The 19,183-nt window shown below is 44.4% G+C and overlaps 1 protein-coding gene across 1 annotated transcript in view; it reads left to right on the top strand.

The window, feature by feature from the left end:
* Positions 1–17,888, top strand: part of FOXO3 (forkhead box O3) — a 119,692-nt gene extending 101,804 nt beyond the window's left edge. Inside the window, 1 exon segment of the mRNA XM_067702408.1 lies at positions 12,963–17,888. The gene's annotated coding sequence lies outside the window, so the exon portion shown is untranslated.
* Positions 17,889–19,183: the final 1,295 nt, after the last annotated feature.

The raw sequence follows: 19,183 nt of genomic DNA, 5'->3' as shown, positions 1-19,183 counted from the left end.
CATAAAAAGCTGAGCCTTGTTTAACCCTCTGCCCTGGTGAAGGAATTATAAGGGTCTCCTGTGATGAGCTCATCCCGTTCATGGGTAGTTGTCGAAAGTGGAATGTCGAGAGTGTTGTGATGCTCAGCTTCTCCGCTTTCCCAGGCAGAAGCAGGTCCCTAATGGCACTCAGACATCTGTTTCGAGTCATTTAATAGCCCTTGAGACGGTAAAAAGACTGCAGCAGAAGCTAAGAAGGGTGACACACTTCCGTACTGCCAGAACTCGGACTGGTGGAGACTTGCCTTGAGAAATTTAGATATTTGGCTTTTAGAAGAACAGTTTGTCTTCCTTTAAGAAGAGGAATATGATTGTGGCTTCTGAAGACACAGTAGGTTTTAATTTTGGTTTGGTTGTAAGGAATCCACTTTCTAGTTCATTGAGAAGAAAATGTGCCATCAATTTTTGTCTTATTTTTCAAGTGTAGGTTTTCCTTTTAATTCAGTAGCAGACTTTTCTTGTGTGTGTGTGTGTAATTCTAAAAGGTGGTATAAAAATATTTTAAGGGAGGGCTTCCCTGGTGGCGCAGTGGTTGAGAGTCCGATGCAGGGGACACGGGTTCGTGCCCCGGTCCAGGAAGATCCCACATGCCGCGGAGCGGCTGGGCCCGCGAGCCATGGCCGCTGAGCCTGCGCGTCCGGAACCTGCGCTCCGCAATGGGAGAGGCCGCAACAGTGAGAGGCCCGCGTACCGCAAAAAAAAATATATATATATTTTTAAGGGAGATTTAAATACTTATGTTTAAAAAAATATATTTAGTGAATTATTATTTTGATAATAAGTAACTACTTTTAAGAGTATGCATTTTATTATTATACCCTTTTGGAATATTAGGGTCATTTAGTCACCTTTTTCTCAAAATATTTTGGGTGAAGTGTTTTTGAGGAGATATTTCTTGAGTAAAAAATATGAAAAGTCACCAAATTTTCCTGAAAGTAAACCAGCTCAGTATGACCAGAGCAAGAGAAAGAAACATCCTGAAGACTGTGAAGGGCTTTGAGGGAGTCTGGTTTCTGGCTCTAGGATTTCCATTTTGCTTTGGAATAAATTGCTCCACTATATAGCCAGGAGCATGTGTGGCCTAATGTATATTCTTACTTTTACAGTAAACTTGTGGCTATCGCTTTATTGAAGATTCTCCTGAATTCACAAAACAGGACTTGGGTCACAGTCTCAGAATTCACTTCTCCCAAATTAAGCACCTCAGCTTCCCAAGATTTGTTCTATAATGACTTTCTTGGTTTGACTTTTTTTTTTTTTTCAAGCCAGTAGTTGTGGTATTCTCTAGACTCACTTCCTGCCTTGCTAACTGAAGGTCATGTGACCCCGAGTGGGCGCCGGAGCAGTTCTGTCCAGTTGACAGACAGTCTTGCTGGAGAGCTGTGGTGAGATGCTTCTCTGGAGGGGTGGGTGTTTCACACATGTCATTCATTTTATAGATCACGTGTGAAATCCTTTGACCTACAGGTCTATCTGGAAAAGGAAAGAATAATTGTACCTCTTTGTGAGTGCCAGCTACTGGGGTATGACGGGCACTTGCTTCTCTCAGGCACTGGGGAAGCTTGGTGTGCATGTGTACAGATTGGCAGCAGGCATGGCTGTGAGCAAGTGTGGTGGTTTCAGGGCTGTGCCTCCGGTAAGCCCTCCTGAGATTGACATGTGTCTGTTCTTGCAGGAAAGCAACGTCAGTTTCACTGTAGTTTTGATGTCAGAAGGTGCCTAAGTTCACATGCTTTTTCGTTCATCTTCATCTTTTGGCATTTGGAGACCCCATTAGGGAGCAGCCCCATACTTAGTTGCGTTTTAAACAACTTTATGATAAGGATTGGAAAATACTAACTAGGAAAACTCCAGGTGGAGAGGAGAGAGGTAGTTCTCTTCCTGTCTGTGCCACTGGCCATGTCACTGATGAATCTCTTAGAATAGTAGGTTTCTCATCTGTCAAAAGAGGACAGAATCGTAGAGTTGTTTTTTTTGTTTGTTTTTGGGTTTTTTTGTTTGTTTAACCAATAAGATTTATTTAGTTTTTTAAATTGAATTGTAGTTGCCATACAATATAGTGATTCACAGTTTTTAAAGGTTATACTCCACTTATAGTTATTATAAAATACTGGCTTTATTCCCTGTGTTGTTCAACATATCCTTGTAGCTTATTTTATACCTAATAGTTTGTAACTCTCAATGCCCTACCTCCATCTGGCCCTTCCCCTCTTCCTTCTCCCCACTGGTAACCGCTAGCTGTGAGTCTGCTTCTTTTTTATTATATTCACTAGTTGTTGTATTTTTTTAGCAAAGTCATAGAATTTTAAGGGTGCATAGTATGTATACTTTTAAACCTGAAACCTAACATTCTGTCTGTGAAATTGCCACCGTAAGGGATATGCGATGATATGGAACTGTAAAGGAACAGTGGTATACTAGTGTGGCAACAGCAGGTCCTGGTGTTGGAAGCCGTTGAGAATTTAAATTTAGGCTACTTCCCAAAGGTAACAAATCTTTGATACTTGTTGGACTGATGTTTAAATGCTGTGATTCCATTATGTCTTTAAATATTCATGTTGGGGGATAGGACTGATTCTAACCAAATACAGACAATATCATAGGCTACTCATGTGATGTTTTTTCTTGATGTACTGATAGATATTTCCATTAGGGAATATAACGTGCAGTACGTACTGCGTGGAGAACGTACTCTGTTACTTGCACTTGTGAACTGTTGTCTAGTCTTTGGTTATAGTGTGCTAGCCTCAAGAATTCTGTACCTGCAGGGATCTTTATTCTTACTTTTTAAAAAACCCAAAGTCTGAACTGTCATTCATGGAGAGAATGGCTGTCTGGATGTTCCTAGTGTTGACAACAGTGAAAGAAAATTGACAAGAGCCCTGAAAAGACGTTTTCTGTGCAGAGGCTGGTACACTCCTTACGTACACCCGTTTCCCTGGAAAGCAGTGACGTCCAGCACTAAGGCTGCTCTTCCTGGGTCTGTCGGGTTTTTAATGCGCCTTTGCTCACCACTGGCCAGCCTGCTAAGCATGGGGACAGAGCCTGAGTGACTGCTGCTCTTCATGCAGTAGCATTTATAGATGGCTTTCTGGCAGGTCTCTTTTGGCCACAGAGCTCGTGTGGAACATAAATAAGTGGAATGAAAATCACCAGAATTACTACTGGAACTTCATGTACACTTTAAGCTCCCGTTAAATGCTTCTTTTCAGAGTGTTCATAATGCTCAATATTCATCTTATAAATAATGTTTTCTGTAAGTAGAGTCTTCCCCCAGGGGCCTGCTTCTCATAGGCATACCTTTCTGTATAGAGATGGGAGAAGGGGGCTTGTTGGGACCTGCCTCTGTGCCATGGCCAGAGAGGTTGGCCTGTCAGAGGTCCCCCATGGCCCTGGGGCAGGTAGAAGGATGTTTGTTCACTGCTTTCTCTTCCCAACTTGGAGACACGTGTCTTAATGCTGGATTTTCATTCCAAGATGGAGATTCCCCACCTTGCAAGAGACTTCACCCTGGTTTTGTTGGTATGTTCATTTAATTTGAAAATACTGCTTTCCCCCATCCTCCAAATTATTTTGAAGTTTAAAATTTTAAAATCTAAAATGAAGTAAAATTTTGTATTGTGAACTAGTGACAGGCACTTCAGATATTTAGCGGTCCCGTGGGTCGGTGTTTCTCAAAGTATTTCACAGAATACTCAATCCTCAGGATATTCATGGGTATTAAGTGGAAAATAGATTCTGTGGTCAAATGTCTGAGGAACGCCATGTTAAATAAAGTTAAATAGGGTTGTTTCCTGCAGGACTTCTCAGAGCCTTAGAAGTTAACGTATGTTATGAACCTTCTAGGATCGGATTGCAGTGTCTCCTAAGTTTATCTGACATCTCGAATCAAATCCTTCTTCTCCCGGAAACCATAGGACCAGTGTCCTAAGGAACTCCCTAAAGAAATCCTGAAAGAGGTCAGCAACCTCTTAAGAACTAGGGATTCTTTGCCCTTTTTCCTCTTGATTCTTACTGGAGCTTTTTGTACGACCTTGTCATACATCAAGCCTTTCTCAGCCACAGGGTGGGTTCTACTCTTGGATGAGCTAGCTGCCTGGCAAAATGGTAGGTCCCACGTTGGTAGAAGTGCTCAGGAAAAGTCTGAATTTATTAAACAAAATTTGTTTATTGAGTACCTGCAGTGTGCTGGGCACAGGGGATAGAGGAAGATAAAATAGGGTCTCACCCTCAAGGTGTGCATGGCCTGGCTGGGGATGTGGTGCAGTGGTGGTGGTGGTGGTGGTGGTGGTGGTGGTGACCATTGTCCCAGGGGAAAAGACTGCTTTCCATGCAGGGGTGGAGCAAAGGACCCATGGGGCAGTGGCAACCTTGCATGCTTGGTTTTCTGGGACAACCCTGCTTTTTCAGATGTTCTGTTCCGTTATCACGTGGTCTGTTCCACCTGTCTTTGGGGGATAAAAACATAGGCTCCATGCTGATAGGGCAGAGTTCAGACTAAATCCAGATGCTGGTTCATGTTAAAAGCCCTGCAGGAGACTTGCTTTTATGTTTGATTTCTAGAACTGGTTCATCATCACAGTTGAATGTGAGCCAGCCACCCACTCCAAGATCACTGTCCCTGGGGCTCTGCTCCGAGGGGAGATGTGGATTTAAAAAGCCTCCCCTGCAGCCCACCCCAAGTTAAGTAATGTTTTTGTGGTACAGCAGAGGACCTATGAATCTGTAGCAGAAGGCTGCCATTTTTATGGCTGTGTGTCATTGAGTCAAGCCACTCCATTTCTCCGAGTCTCAGTTTGCTTGTCTGTAAAATGGGGCTAAAATGAAAACCTACCCCACAGAGCTCTTGTAAGGACTATCTCTGATATGACCTAATGTCCTTTGTCAACTTTTTAAAAAGTTACTTAATGTTTATTGTTACTTAAAATGGTTCCAGAGGTTAATGCAGAATTAAGGAAAGCACCAAGCCAGTCTTAACATTGTTGGCACAAAGAGCAATTACTTTCCTCAATAAACTAGAATCAGTTAGGTTTCTTTTCATTACAAAGGTATAGCAATTGCCTGTTGTGTGAAACCTTTGATGTCCCCTAGAAGTCCTGCCTGCCAATTTAGGGATACCCAGGACAGGGGCTATATTTTCACTAATAAAAAGGACCTTCTGCCACAGACGGATTGGGGAGGTTCATATATGGTACCCAGGGTGTTCCATTAATATCTTTAAAGGATTGCCTGAGAAATCCTAGCTGTCTGGCCTCCGCTTTCTTTCCTTAGGGAGGCTGTCATATCCACTCTGTGCTGAGGGGGGAGCCTCGCCCTGCCCCGTTTCTGCTTCCTCAGCGTGGAGCCTCTTCCTGTTGGGAGGGAGCCTGGAAATCTGATCTTCCCTCTCCACTGCCAGGCCACCGTGGCCACACAGAGAAATAAAAAGCTGCTCCAGTTCTCCTAGGACTTCTTGGGAGCAGAAAGTTTGCCACACAGCGAATGGCAGGATGCTGGCAGTGGTCTGGCCATGGACCCCACCTCCCCAAGAGCTGGTGGTTTACTGCCCCCACCCCCGCCGTCACTGGCTAACGTGACACAATTTGGGGTTCAGAAAATATGGTCACTGTATCTTTAAGATCTGCCAACTAAGTTCAGTGAAAACCCAGAGAAACTGGGCTGTTCTTCTCCAGGAGCTTTCCTCCCAGAGAAGCGAGACCAAGCCTGGAGGTGAAACATACCACCCAGAAGAGCTACTGCCCACTTGGTTGCAGGTGTTTTGTTTTGTTTCTGTTCCCGATAACAGATGTGAACCTTACTCTGTAATTCTAGACTTTCCTGTTTTTTAATAACCTCTTTTTTTACTAAAGTCTATGACATTCATTTATTAAAGGATGAGAATTACTTAGTCATGAAGCCCTCAGAGCATAATTCCAGTGTTTCTAAGGATAAAACTTTAACTGCCAGTCCTGGTTTGATTGACGGTTTGCATATCAGTATGTTCTCTCTGTCTGTCTCCCTCCCTCCTTCTCCCCCTTCCCCTCCCCTTTCCTCTCTCCTCTGTCTTTCTCTCTGTTGAAAGACATCCGGACCATAAGATTTTTTTGTTTTAAGTATTCATGTCTGTGTGGAGTGTTCAGTTTGACTCCTTAGTGGAAATTAATGGCCAAGAAGAGGCCGGAAGTTCTGAGGTTGAATTTATAAATTAATTTCCACTGGGCTTCTATTGGTGTACATGCCACTGTAATTAATTGGAACTTCCATTGATCACTTGTGTCTTCAGAAATGATTGGAAAGCAATAGAGCCCAACATAAGTAATCAGAAAATACGTGTTGACTGATAGAGCTGTTAGAAGGTATCCCTTAGTTGGTAGTGTCCCTACCGCCTGAATGCACTCGCTGCCCAGCCCCGGTCAACTCAGGTTGTCCTGCTGGCTGAGGTCGGGGTGGGGGGTGGAGAGCCGAAGTGGGGAGCTCCCAGCACGTACCGCCAGGTGCTGGTCAGGCTGAGCAGGGAGAGGAGGGCCACCGACCGTGTGGGTCCACCTCACTCCTGGGTCTGCACTCCCACCGGCCTGCCGCTCTCAGGACAGACGGGCCTCTGTCTCTGTCGATCTTGGAGCTACCCTGAGACCCTCCTTTCTGTTCCTTCTTGGTTTCCTTCCTCTGTTGCACTGGTGTGGTTGCTGCCTCTTGGCTGCCATCTGTGTTACCTGCATGTCCTGGTCATACCTCACAGGTGGATGAGTGGTTTGGACTTTGTGGAACTAAAATAGCTGATTTTGTGTTTTCGATTTCAGAATCACTTTTGGAAAATTTAGATTGTCTTCAAAACCCTGCATATCTAAAGCAGGAAAAAGAAGACTTTGGAGACCTCCCTCTTTTGTGCTTGGTAGCTGGACCCTTAGACGGGCTGGAGCATTACGGCCACACTTGCGCTCAGTCCCAAGGGAGGTAGGGCATCCCAGCCCAAAGGGGTAGCTGCACACTCCCAATTGTCCCCATACCTCCTCTAGCCAGTAAATGCAGTGAGGAGTCACGCAGGATGGGGCCACACCCAGTAAACATAAACATTGTGATATTCAGGTCATGGTTTATGGCTCTAAGTATTTCCTCCTGGAAATACTTATTTCCTCTAAGTATTTCCCTTGTGTTTCTAAATGGTGAATCACTTTAGCAGTGACAGCAATTTGAGAGAGTAGCGTGACTCTTAATTCGGGGGGCTGGTAATAAAGAATGGGTTTGGTAGGATGGCAGAAGGTAAATTCTTTATTAAATCCTATTTAAAATTTTATTTTAAAAATAAAATAATATGGATGTTAAAACTGTGCCTTGTATTGGTCCTTAGGAGGTTTCATCTTATAAGAAGTATGAGTTTTTTCTCATATTCTTCTGAATAGAAACTTCATCAGAAGCCATCCTCCTCCCGAAAGGGGATCATTAAAATTCTAGGTCTTGTCCCATAAGCAGTAGGTACTGCTTGGATTCAAATGAGATTAACTCTTAGCAAATGCGAGTCTGTTTAAAATGCTTTGTGGAAGCTGTAAGGCTTAAAAGGGTGTTAAGCATTTGAATTGGCAGAGAGGAAGAGAGGGCTGTTCCAGGAGTTGGCTCGTTCATTTACTCAGCCAACATTTATTGTGTGCCTCTCCTCTGTTTCAACTTTCCAGGCTACTTGGGACATCAAGAAAATGTGTCCCTGCTGGAATGTGCACTTCTTGTGGGTAAATACCATGTCTAAGACAGCGCTCTTGAAATTGTAGATGCTCCGTAAGTGTTTGGTTTGATTTGAAGGCTTTGCTCTGCCCTCAATATATTGGGACTTCAATGTATATGAGAAAGTAACCATTCTGGGCACTATGTGATGAGATGCCAGGTAAGTGGCTTAGGAGTTTAGCAGAGGACGGCCTGGGGCCGGTGGGGCTGGAAGAGCCATCTGGATGTTTGGATGGGGAGAGCAAACCAGGCAAAGGCACTGAACCTGACCCATCGGATAAGCAGGAGTGGGTGTTAAAGCGTGTTAAGGACAGCGGAGCCAGACCCCTAGGACTCTGCCAGCCAGGGTTTTGGAGTATTATAATTAAGGCTAAGTAACCATGCATCCAGAAAGGATCCAAAAGCCCCTTAAGGTCTTTGGCCTTAAAAACAGTTCTTTAAAAGATTGTAATCCAGAACTTTGCAAGTTGTGCTGTGTGGTTTGAAAATCTAAGAATCTTAAGAAAATCGGAAATCTCTGCGACTTTGCTCTTGACAGTAAATTAACAAGTATCATGTTTCTGCTATTGCAGTCACCATATTTGACCCCGGATGCACAAAGAATATTGGTCACCATAATCTCTGCCCCAAAGTAAAGACAGAGACAGGACTTTCTTAAATTTGTATTAATCATCATTAATCCCTACAGTCTGAGCAGCAGAAGGTCTGCGTCTCTGTGCAGGTCACTCCTGCTCTGTGTCCCTCAGCTGTGAAGTGCTAGGGTGGCAGCTTCTCTCCTCTTCCTGTGTTTATCAGCACAGCACACAGGCTGGCTGGAAGGGCAGTCCACACCAGATCCAGGTCCTGAAGCGTCCTGGAGGCGACAGCTCTTCAGTGGCCTGTCGCCAGCCTTCGCGGACAGGCTTCAGCTGCCACCTTGAGAAGCCCAGGAATTACAGGAGGAGGCAGCTGCAAGCAGTGCTTACACAGGTCACGCTTTTACACAAACTAAGCTTTAAAAAAAAAAAAAAAGTCTAGCTGAGTGTCTTTCCAGTATCTTCCTGAGTGTCACCTTTGCCATGAAAAGTTTATTTAAAGCTTCCCTGTAACATCCCACGTTCTCCATAAGTACTTACTTGCCCCTTAGAAAGCCTGTGAGCTGCCCTTCCTAGAAACGTGATTTTCCTTCAGGGAGGCTCCTCAGCTGTGTACAAATTTGGCCAGAATTTCCATACCTGTTTTCTTTCCCCTCGTAAACTATTCAGCTTCTAAAATGGCAAGTTGACAGCATTTGCTAAAATGGATTTTTATAGAGCTGCACCTCCTAATTCCCCTTCTTGGGCTGTCTTGGAGGATGGCTCTGTTGGGCCAGCCTTGCAGGCAGAAGGCTGCATTTTAATCAGCAAGGCCCCTGCAGTCCCTGAACCCCAGGTTGGTTTTCATGCACTTCCCTAAGTCCTTGTTATCGCCCGTTCCAACCCAGAAGATTTTGAAAAATTAACCAAATTAAGATGGTGGCAGGCAGGCATTTCTTTTCCCTCTACTCGGGTAGAAACATTCATACTCTGAAACCCACACCTGTTCTCTGAACACATGAAGTTTCCCTGTCAGATCAAGTGAATATCAATTCATTTCCTTTTCTATCCTAAACGTTCCATATTTAGTTCCCAGTTTGCCCCAGGGGTTGCAAGTTCGGCTTAAACTACGTTTAAAGAGTGAGGAAAGTGATATTTCACTTTAATGTTGAGTTTCAAGCAGACTTTCCTCCAAAGATCTTTCCGTTTTAGCTAGGAAAGCCGTGGATAACCTGTATGGATTTGCAGATAGGAGAGTTTCATCCCTGTGGCTCTGTTTCCTTCCTTGTCATATTTGGTATTGGGGGTCTTATTCCTTTCCTCTCTGCCAGGAAGATGAAAACACTGCTGAGAAATCCAGATTTGTCACAGTGGAGTTGAGCTGTGGGAGGACAGCAGCAGGAACATTTATGTTTTATTCCCAGTTTAAAGTTGATGGGGGTTGTTACGTTTTGTGTACAGTTTCTTGGAGGTGCTCCCCTTTCTTAGAACATCATGTGAGTTAGTGGTGATAATTTGGTTTCCCCATTTCATTTTCCCTGCATCAACAGCCTGATTTCAAACTTAAGTGTTAGGCAGGGAGAGAGAGGGAAGAGATTTTTCTCCGTGTTAGTGAAAGTCGCTGATGGGACGGGACGGTGTTCGCCTATTTATTGTTAGTTGGCCCATTGCCTAGTAACTGTGACGTGATAGCTGTAATTCCCATCAGCTGTAGGCTTCTTTTTCCTTCCAAAAATTTTGCTTAATCTGATGTGTTTTTAGACCCATAAGGGCATCAACATACACACGTAAACTTCACAGTTAAGCTTCTTACTTGAAAGAATGTCAGAGTGGTGAGAGCACCAATCAGAAGCAGGGAACTTGTATCCAAACAAATCCCATTAATGTGCTCCCTCCATTTTTTCAGTCCTTGATGGAGTCAGATAAACATGTGCAAACACTGAGCCATCAAAGAGAGGTTAAAAATCTAAGGCAGGTGAGGGGCCGCTGTCCTTGTGACGATTTTTGATCGTAAGGTCTTCCTAGTGAATGGTGAATCTGGTGTTCCTCTTAGAAGAGTGATTGCACTTCCTTTCTGTTTTCACGATATTTTACAAACAAACTGTTTGCCTTCTATCACAGAGAAACAAGTTGCCTTTCTGTCCTGTGGAGCGGGGGTTTCTCTGTTAATAACAGTTTGTCCTCTGTGACAAATTTAAACTTCTAAACCTGGGCCAGGTGTCTCCCAGTTGAACCGCCAGGCACAGGCCGTTTCCTGTGAGGCCTCGGGGGAGCTCCAGGATGTAGTGCCACAAGGGGCCCCAAGCCCATTCTGCAAAGAAGGAAAGAGTGACGATCAGTGCATTCCCTTCTTAATGATGAAGTTCCCTGAAGGTTCTGGACCTTTGGGTGAGACTGTGATGGTTGTTGCTCTAGACTGCCCACTCTGGCCTCCTGCCCCTGGTTTCAGGGCCGATGCCCTATTCTGCTTAGAACGATGCCACGTTGGGGGTTGTAGGTGCCCTCTGCCTTCTTCCCTCCTGTGCTGACCCGGCGCCAGCATTAGAGCAAGCTGCGTGCCCTGCCTTTGTACTTGGAGAATGAAGTGTGTCACCTTCCCAGCATGCACTGCTTTCTGTGGCTGAATAATTAACACCAGAGGGAACCGGGGGATGGGGTCTGGATTAGGTAATACTTTACACCTTCTCTCTTGGCACTTACAGTTAAGTCAGGATCGGGACTTGGGGACCATAGTCACCTGATGACTAATTGCCTGGTGATCTTAGGTTGTGGTTTATTAAGTGTTACTGTGAAGGAAAGAACCAAATCCCCTCCCAAAGAACCATGTCTACACCCCTGTTTCTTCATGCCTCAGGGGTCCCAGGTAGAGTAGCTAGAATAGCACTGGCTCTGGCAGGTTAAATACCTCACAGGTACTGAGATCTGATATCGTTTTATTACCTTTTCTCCATCTGAAATCAACAAGCCATTATTTTATAGTCTAGGCCAATATTGTCTAGTATCATTACAAAGCAAAGAATACCTTCAAAAAACGCCATCAGCCAGGGAAATGAAATACTTGGGGAAGGGGTGGGAAGAAGGGGCCTTTTCCTGTTTTACTGTCTCTACCTCTAATAAAACAACCTAAGTTCTTCTGTTTGGAGCTATAGCAAGAGTAATTATGGGGGCTTCCCTGGTGGCGCAGTGGTTGAGAGTCCGCCTGCCGATGCAGGGGACGCGGGTTCGTGCCCCGGTCTGGGAAGATCCCACATGCCGCGGAGCGGCTGGGCCCGTGAGCCATGGCCGCTGAGCCTGCGCGTCCGGAGCCTGTGCTCCGCAACGGGAGAGGCCACAACAGTGGGAGGCCCACGTATCGCAAAAAAAAAAAAAAAAAAAAAGAGTAATTATGACCGTAGGTATATAATATTACGAGTACCAAGTCCTGCTGTCTTTCTGAATATTGGTGGTGAGAGGTAAGATTGCCAAACAGTCCAGCCACAGAACAGAATTGTACACTTGTGAAACCTCCAGGTGAATTTAAGATACTATCTTTTTTAAAGGAGAGAGAAGCAGATGTACGTAACGTGTGTGTGTGTGTGAGTGTGAGTGTGAGAGAGAGAGAGCTTATTGATGCATTTTTCATTACTTGTTCACCTTATCTGGTGAGAAGATCCTGAGGTTGCTTCCCTACCACTTTTCCATTTCTTGGCCTAGAGCCATTTTTTTCCTACCATGACAGCTGACACTGTCTCCATAAACAAAAGGTCTTGAGGCCTGTCATGTCAGTTCCTTTAGCTACGTCTCTATGACTATGTGTGTGTATATATATAATTCTCTAACTTTTCTGGGCTCAGTGGTCACAAGAAATCTGATAAGATTTGTGTAAATTCAGATGCTTTGAGAGGATTTACCGTTTGAAGGTGGCTGAGTGCATAATAGTAATACCAACAATAATAGTGTTGTTAATTTTTAAAGGGATGTTTTGTGGGAGGTTTTTTGGGCCATATGTATGCGTGATATAATTGTTTTTCCTCTGCAGATTTTTAATATAAAAAGCAAATTCCTAGGACACCCCACTTAGAGATTACTTCTCCTTTTATAGTGAGGGAAGTCAAGATGACCCCAACCCAGCAGTGCAGACGGATGAAGCCTTTGTGGAAAGTGGCCATTTCCACTCCCCTGACGTTGGGATGTCAATGGGAAGGGTGGTAAGCAAGGTCACTTAGTCCTCATAGCTGGGGGAGGGGGAACCAGAAGAGCATAGCTGGTCTGCTTGGGGTGACCAGCTCCCCTGGTTTTAGCATGTAAATCTCGTGTCCCAGGAAGCCCCTCAATCCAAAAATCTAGAGTAAAACCCCATCTGCACCCCAGGCCTCCCTAACTTGGAAGGGCCCGCTGAGGCACCCCGATCTGCCTCGCTTTGTTAACCTCCACAAGCGAATGGCCCCGTTTCCTCGAGGCTTTTTAACGTGAGGGCGTTTTGTTATCAAGCACGGAAATAAGGTAAGTGATCTCCGGGCTTTGTCCTTAGGTTTTCAGCCCTTTGAAGCTAGTGCAGCAGAACAGCTTGACTTGCAGCACCCCTGGCCCAGAGGCAGGTGAGGGACCGGAGGCTCAGGAGACGTGACCTGGAGGACCCACTGCTGCTGTTTGAATGTCCTTAACCGTCTCTGGTTTTCTTCTCTCCTCCTTTAGACCCTCAAACTGACACAAGACCTACAGAGGAAACCCTTTGCCAAATCTGCTCTCAGCAAGTGGACAGTGATACCGTTTACAGCTTAACACCTTTGTGAGCCCCTGCCGTTTCCTACCCCAGCAGAGACTGTTATCGGCCCCTTACCCCGGGTGAAGCACTTACCCTCGCACAGAACTCTCTCTATAAAGTATGCAAAACCTTCCTTGTACGGGGTGACAGCCACCTGCCAGCGAAGGACAGCACCCTGCCAGCACCACCCACCCTGTTCAGAGCACACCGTGAGCCCGCGGGCCATTCTGTGGTGTTTTAATATCGTGATGGTTTATGGGATGTTTTAAGTGTTGTTTTTGTGTTTGTTTTCCTTTGACTTTGAGTTTCTCACATGCATTTACTTGCAGTCTTTTTATGTTAAAATATTAATCATGCTTCCCCTGGCAAATTTAAACACAGAAGGAAAATGTTGTACCAGCTGCTATGCTGGCTTTGGGTGTCACAAGCATTCGAGCCCGTAGAACTCCCCAAACTAACACATTACGTAAACTAGAGGGGGGGTTTCTTTCTTCTTTCGTTTGGTAGAAGACTATCCTTTTCTAAAAACTGAACAGTGGCACAAGTGTTTTCTGTGTGCACCGGTCCAGGACAGAGCCCCGCATCGGCAAACCTGACTCAGAACCAAACCACGTGCTTGGCTCTGAGTCAGGGTGGTCGGGGGATGAGACCCCGGCACCTGGTCTGCAGTTACCAGATCAGTAGGGCCTGTGGTCTCCTGTCAGTATCCTCAGCTAACACAGTCCACAGTGATGGTATGTTGGTTAGAAGTTAGAATTTTTCAAGGAAGAAATCAGCTCAGCTGTCCGCTCATTGCCAAATGCCACTAACAGGTTTAGTTTTAAGGAGAAAAGAAAAGAAAAGAAAAAAAAAGTAGTCGTGTTTTTCTTTGCAGAAGAAGTGAACTTACAGGTGAACATTAAGCCCGCAGTGAGAAATGTGTGGAAAGTACAAACCCGAGTCACTATTTTTCTAAGTGTGCACCCTTGATGATTCTCAGTCTTGCTCTGTATAATCTGATCTAGTAGACGCGTATGAGTGACAAGCAATAGCATACAAACTGATTTCTTTTTAATATAAATAAGCTTAGATTGTAATTGTACAAGTGTCACAATGGAAGTACAAGATAGGGCAGTTTTGACCTCCCCCCACACACTTTTCCTGCTTCTATGGATTTCATTTTTTTCTTTTCAAAAAGTTATGGTGCTGTATAGGTGCTTTCTGTTTAACCTGAGAAGTGTGAGTATATTAGTTACCCTCTTTGGTAGGCAGAATAGTTGAGAACACCTTTGGTACATATGAAACTGGTGTAATGATGCTCTGATTAGCACAGCATATGCATACTTCTCCAAAGTGATATATGAAGACTCTTTTCGTTGCATAAAAAGCATTAGGCATAGAAATGTATAAATATATTTTATCATGTACAGTACAAAAATGGAACAGTCTGCATGGATGTTAGGGATACAGGCTAGTATTTCAGCACAGACCTCCCTGCATGAGTTCTCGCTGATGCTTGCACCGTGCAGTGGGCACTGATTCCCTTCCACCAACACAGACGTGCCACCCGACCCCCTGCACCCATCACCAGCCACCAGGGGCCCCTTTGTGCACCTTTGCTTCCTGATTCCTCTGGGGGTGATATTGGTGGTGATAACAGCTCCTAGCATAATGAACGTTCCATTTGGTGTTGCCACTTGTCTCTCCCGCCTCGCTTGGGCTGTCATGTTTGAGCGATGGCCCTGTTGATTTCACCCTGCCCCCTACTGAATCTGTAAATTGTTGTGCAATTTGTGGTTATAGTAGACCTGTAGCATATCACCTTTTCTAAACTGCTACAAGTTTATAATCTTCATTTTGAAAGTACGTATAATTTTTAAAAATATGTATTCTATTCACGTGGTCTGCTTGTCAGTGAGACAGACTTTTGCTTACTGTATTCTTTTGTAATAAAGCTAGCCACTTCCTTGATTTCTTTGGTAGTCTGCTGTACACAAGAACTGTCAAGTGTCAGCAAGAGAGGACTGCCTCTCTGGGTCCCTAAGTGGTGCAGCCCCCTGGGTGGAGACATAGTTCAGAGACAGTGGCAGCAGCTCAGGGACGGTGGGGAGTGGCAGAGGGGTGTTGGATATAGGGGAGAATCCGAGTGCTTCCAACACGAGGGCCCTGAGAACTTCTCTCCTGAGCTCAAAGAAACAAGAAAACTAACAAAATAGCTACTTGCCTTTGCAGTTTTATACACCGTGGGAAATACTTTGGGAGTAAGAAAGACAACCCTCAAATGTGTTTTGACTTTTAAAGTGTTGAATTCCTTTCAGACATGTGGCATCTCATTTATTCTTTTTTTTTTCCCCCCAATGTTCGTTAGATTTCAGGCAGAATGTTTTACAAAATGTCCTAGAACCGGATTCTAATTTAATCTAAAACAGCTGAGGGAGGGACAGAGAGGTATGAGAGCAGGATAGCCACAGAGCAGATCAGGAAAACGGAGAGGGAGGCGTGCTTGGAATTTTTTTCTTTTCCTTTTTTTTTTTTTTTTGAAGTAAGTCAGCATCTACATGTAGAGTGTCGCGGACAGCTGAGATCAGGGCAAAGTGTAGCGCCAGCGTCAGGCAAGAATGGGATAGTTAAGCCTGTCCAGGATCACAGCAGGCCCACTCTCACCCTTGGCCGCCCACCCAGAGGCCAGGATCCCTTAGGCTAACTGAGTCCGAAGGCAGTCAGACAGGGCAGAGGTGCCACCTAAGCCCTCTCCCTCTTGTATTTGAAGACCCTGCTTTCAGGAGGGGCCTACCGATGGCCACCATGTGGAGTTCTGAGTGCCAGGGGCCCTCACAGGAAGTCTTCTGACCTGGAGTATCTCAGTGGAATACTTGGTAGTCTCCGGGAGTCTGGCGGTTGTAATGTTTGCGTCCTGATAAGAACTTTCGGAGTCTACACTCAGCCTCTAAATAAGCTAGGGAGCCTTCCACTTTTTGATGGGAAATTTAGAAAGAAGAGTAACAATGTTGAAAACATGACCCGAACTCCGGGGTTCTGTTGTTCTCTTCAGGGCTCCAGAACCAGATACATTTTACCAAAGTTAGAAAAGAGCTTTATCACAAGCCTTCACTGTCCTGGCGTGAGTGAGGCCTGACCGCCAGGTTCAGAGTATCCCGTTAACTGTGAATGAATCTGAGGTCGATTTCCTTTATCCTTTATTGCATCCCCTGCAATGTAATGACTGCCGAAACATATTTTTTTAAATTTCAGAAGTTTGTCTCTCCTGTTAACGGGAAGAGCGTGCACACACGTGTAGTAATGGTGGACTGTGTGTGTGTGTGTGTGTGTGTGTGTGTGTGGTGGTGAGTTTTGCCCTGTGTGTGTTGCTCCCCCACCCTGAGGAGAAGACCTCTTGGCTCACTGGTCAGGACAGGTATGCCCAGTCTCAGGGTGTCATTTCAGGCGGCTTCTGAAATTGTTAAAGATGGTAGGGAGTCTATCTAATGAACCCCACTTAAAGAATAAGGAATATTTGAATCTCTTGGAAAGGCCGTCAAGAGGAAAGCAGTCAAACACCCAGGCCCATTTTTCATGCTGATTCCAAGGGCTGGTGAGGGGAAATTAAAAAGTTACCCTTTCTCTCTGAAAGCAGAAATAAAATCCTGACAGCTCCAAACTCTGATTTCTTCTTTCTCGGTGTATTTGGGGAACACTGTACGATTAGGTATAATGTATTCTTTTTCAATTAAGAAAAGCAAAAAATTTTGTAGAAATACAATCACTGGCAAAGAGGTATGAAAAAGCCAGCCTCTCCTGGAGACCAGGGGCGGCAGGGCACAGCGAGGGGAGAGTGAAGTCCTTGTGAAATCATGTCTGTCAGACAAGATCTTAACGCAGATGCTCAAGTAACTGAAGAGTACAGTCGGCCCTCCGCACACACGGGCTCAGCATCCTCGGATTCAACCAACCACGGATCCGTAGGGCCGACTGTACTACACCATTTTATATAAGGGACTTGGGCATCCACAGATTTTGGTGTCTGTGGAGGTTCTGCAACCAAACCCCCACGGATACCAAGGGGTGACTGTGTATTATATTTGATCTAGATCTTTAGTGGGTAACATTTTATGCAGTTCGAATGAATGAAATATTTTCCTCTTGTTTAGTTTTATTTGTATGTATTTTTCTTTGTTGAATGATTGGTTCCGAGGCCTCTGCCACACTCCAGAAATATTTGTGCGGCTGCTTTAAAAAAAAAAAAAAAACAACTACATGTCTGGTCACTTATTTCTCTAAAATTATCTCATTGCCTGGCAATCAATCTTCTCTCAATACACTTGTCCTAGTACATTATGTACATGCAAAATGTAAACAGATGTGAAGGAGGACCAGAAAAATTAGTTAATATTAAAAAAATGTACATTTTGGCTTCACATGTTTAACTTTTTTTTTTAAGAAAAAAAGCTGCATGAATGGAAAAAAAATCTGTATACAGTATCTGTAAAACTGTCTTATCTGTTTCAATTTCTTGCTCATAACCCATGCAAACTAGAACTCATTGTGGTGCCTGGCCATATTCAAACACCTAAGAGTCACGCAGTTGATACTTTGGTTTGAAGCACCTCATCCTTTCTTTCAAAGCGAACACTATCATATTGCATTCTTACTGAGGATTTTGTCTATCCATATGTTGCCATGAATTATCTCTACCACCTTTCCTCTCAAGAATCAAAACCAGTTTGATTTGGGAATCTTCTCCTTTCCAAATGAAATAGAGATGCAGTACTTAACTTTCCTTGGTGTTTGTAGATATTGCCTTGTGTATTCCATTTAAAACCGTAATCTAGTTTGTAAAAGAGATGGTGACGCATGTAAATAAAGCATCAATGACACTATCTTACTCCGAGCAGTTTTTTGTTCTCCTTCCCCCTTTCTTTAACCCGAGGAGTGAAATAGCTGAGTTTATCTCAAGGTCTTCCTGTGGAAGAGGCACAAAGCTGGAAGACTCTATCCTGAGATCTCTAAACTCAATGAATCCTGCAGACTTCTCCTCTGACCCACTTTTGACCTTCACAGGCACCCGTACAATTTAATAAAGCAGATTTATGGCATTGTTCATGGTGGCTGATAGCCTCTTTCGGCCTGCCCTGCGTCAGGTTGCCCCGGAGGAGCTTCTACATAGGGAGGCGGAATTTAAACTCTGTCTTCCTTGGGTGTCAGAGGTTTTGACCTGTCACAGTTTTGGCCCTAAGGAGGTCCTGCTCACGGGAGTCCAGCAGATGAATGTCGGTCATCACGGTGCCCTCCTTCACATCAAAGTCAAACATAACGCCTAAGGCTGCTGGTGGCAATAGCATAAATATTTCCTCTTAGCTAAGTTAGGGGGAACTCCGCCCTACTGTAAAACTATACTTAGTAGCCTGGGTTGTGGTTTTCCTATTAATAGACATTATAAAAATCATTCAGCTTTTGGGTTCAAAGTCCTAAGCAGCACGATGGACTCTTACTTCAGATCAGGTAGGTAAAAAAGATTTTAAAGTTTGCCCTTTGGGATAAATTCTACATTGGTGAAGGGTCATGCTTTCATAAGTCTGTCCTTATCATTGTTTTAATTTCCTGTACAGGTAAAACTTCATCTTCTAATACCAGAGCCAACTAGGAGAAGGTATTTCGTTTGCGATTGCTTTCAAGTTTTGATTCTGTCTCCCAAAAGGTTAAAGATGGAAATCCAAAACCAGCTTCACAAGATTCTCAGTAACTGAGAGTTTTCCCAAACCAGGTAAAAATTCAACTAAAATTAATTGAAGTTAATGAACAACAATTACTAAGTCAATTTCAAGTGTGGCAGTGGGCCAGAGGCTGTGATGGGCACCAGTCGAGCTAGACCCTGCCCTCCATGAGTTTATACTCAAGGTATCATCTATCTGCTCCACCTTGAGGAGTAAAGAGTTCATTGTTGCCGGCTCTCCCTGCTTCAGCTTCTTGTTTAAAAGAGGAAGAATCTGAACTGGTTAATCTTGCTAACACTTTAGGGAATTGATTTCGCAAATGTTTGAGTAGTGAGGGCAAAGCTTTAATACAGCACACGTGACGTGTATCAGCCTAGCCACGCACATCACAGCTGGAATACAGAGGTCAAAGGTGGAGGAAGGTAGAGTTCACAGCCACTCTAGTCGATCTGGCAGACACT

This window comes from Pseudorca crassidens, chromosome 13 (genome assembly GCF_039906515.1).
Source record: "Pseudorca crassidens isolate mPseCra1 chromosome 13, mPseCra1.hap1, whole genome shotgun sequence".
NCBI classification, from domain to species: Eukaryota; Metazoa; Chordata; class Mammalia; order Artiodactyla; family Delphinidae; genus Pseudorca; species Pseudorca crassidens.
Note: the sequence above shows the minus strand (reverse complement) of the source record. Positions and strands in the feature narration are given on the sequence as shown.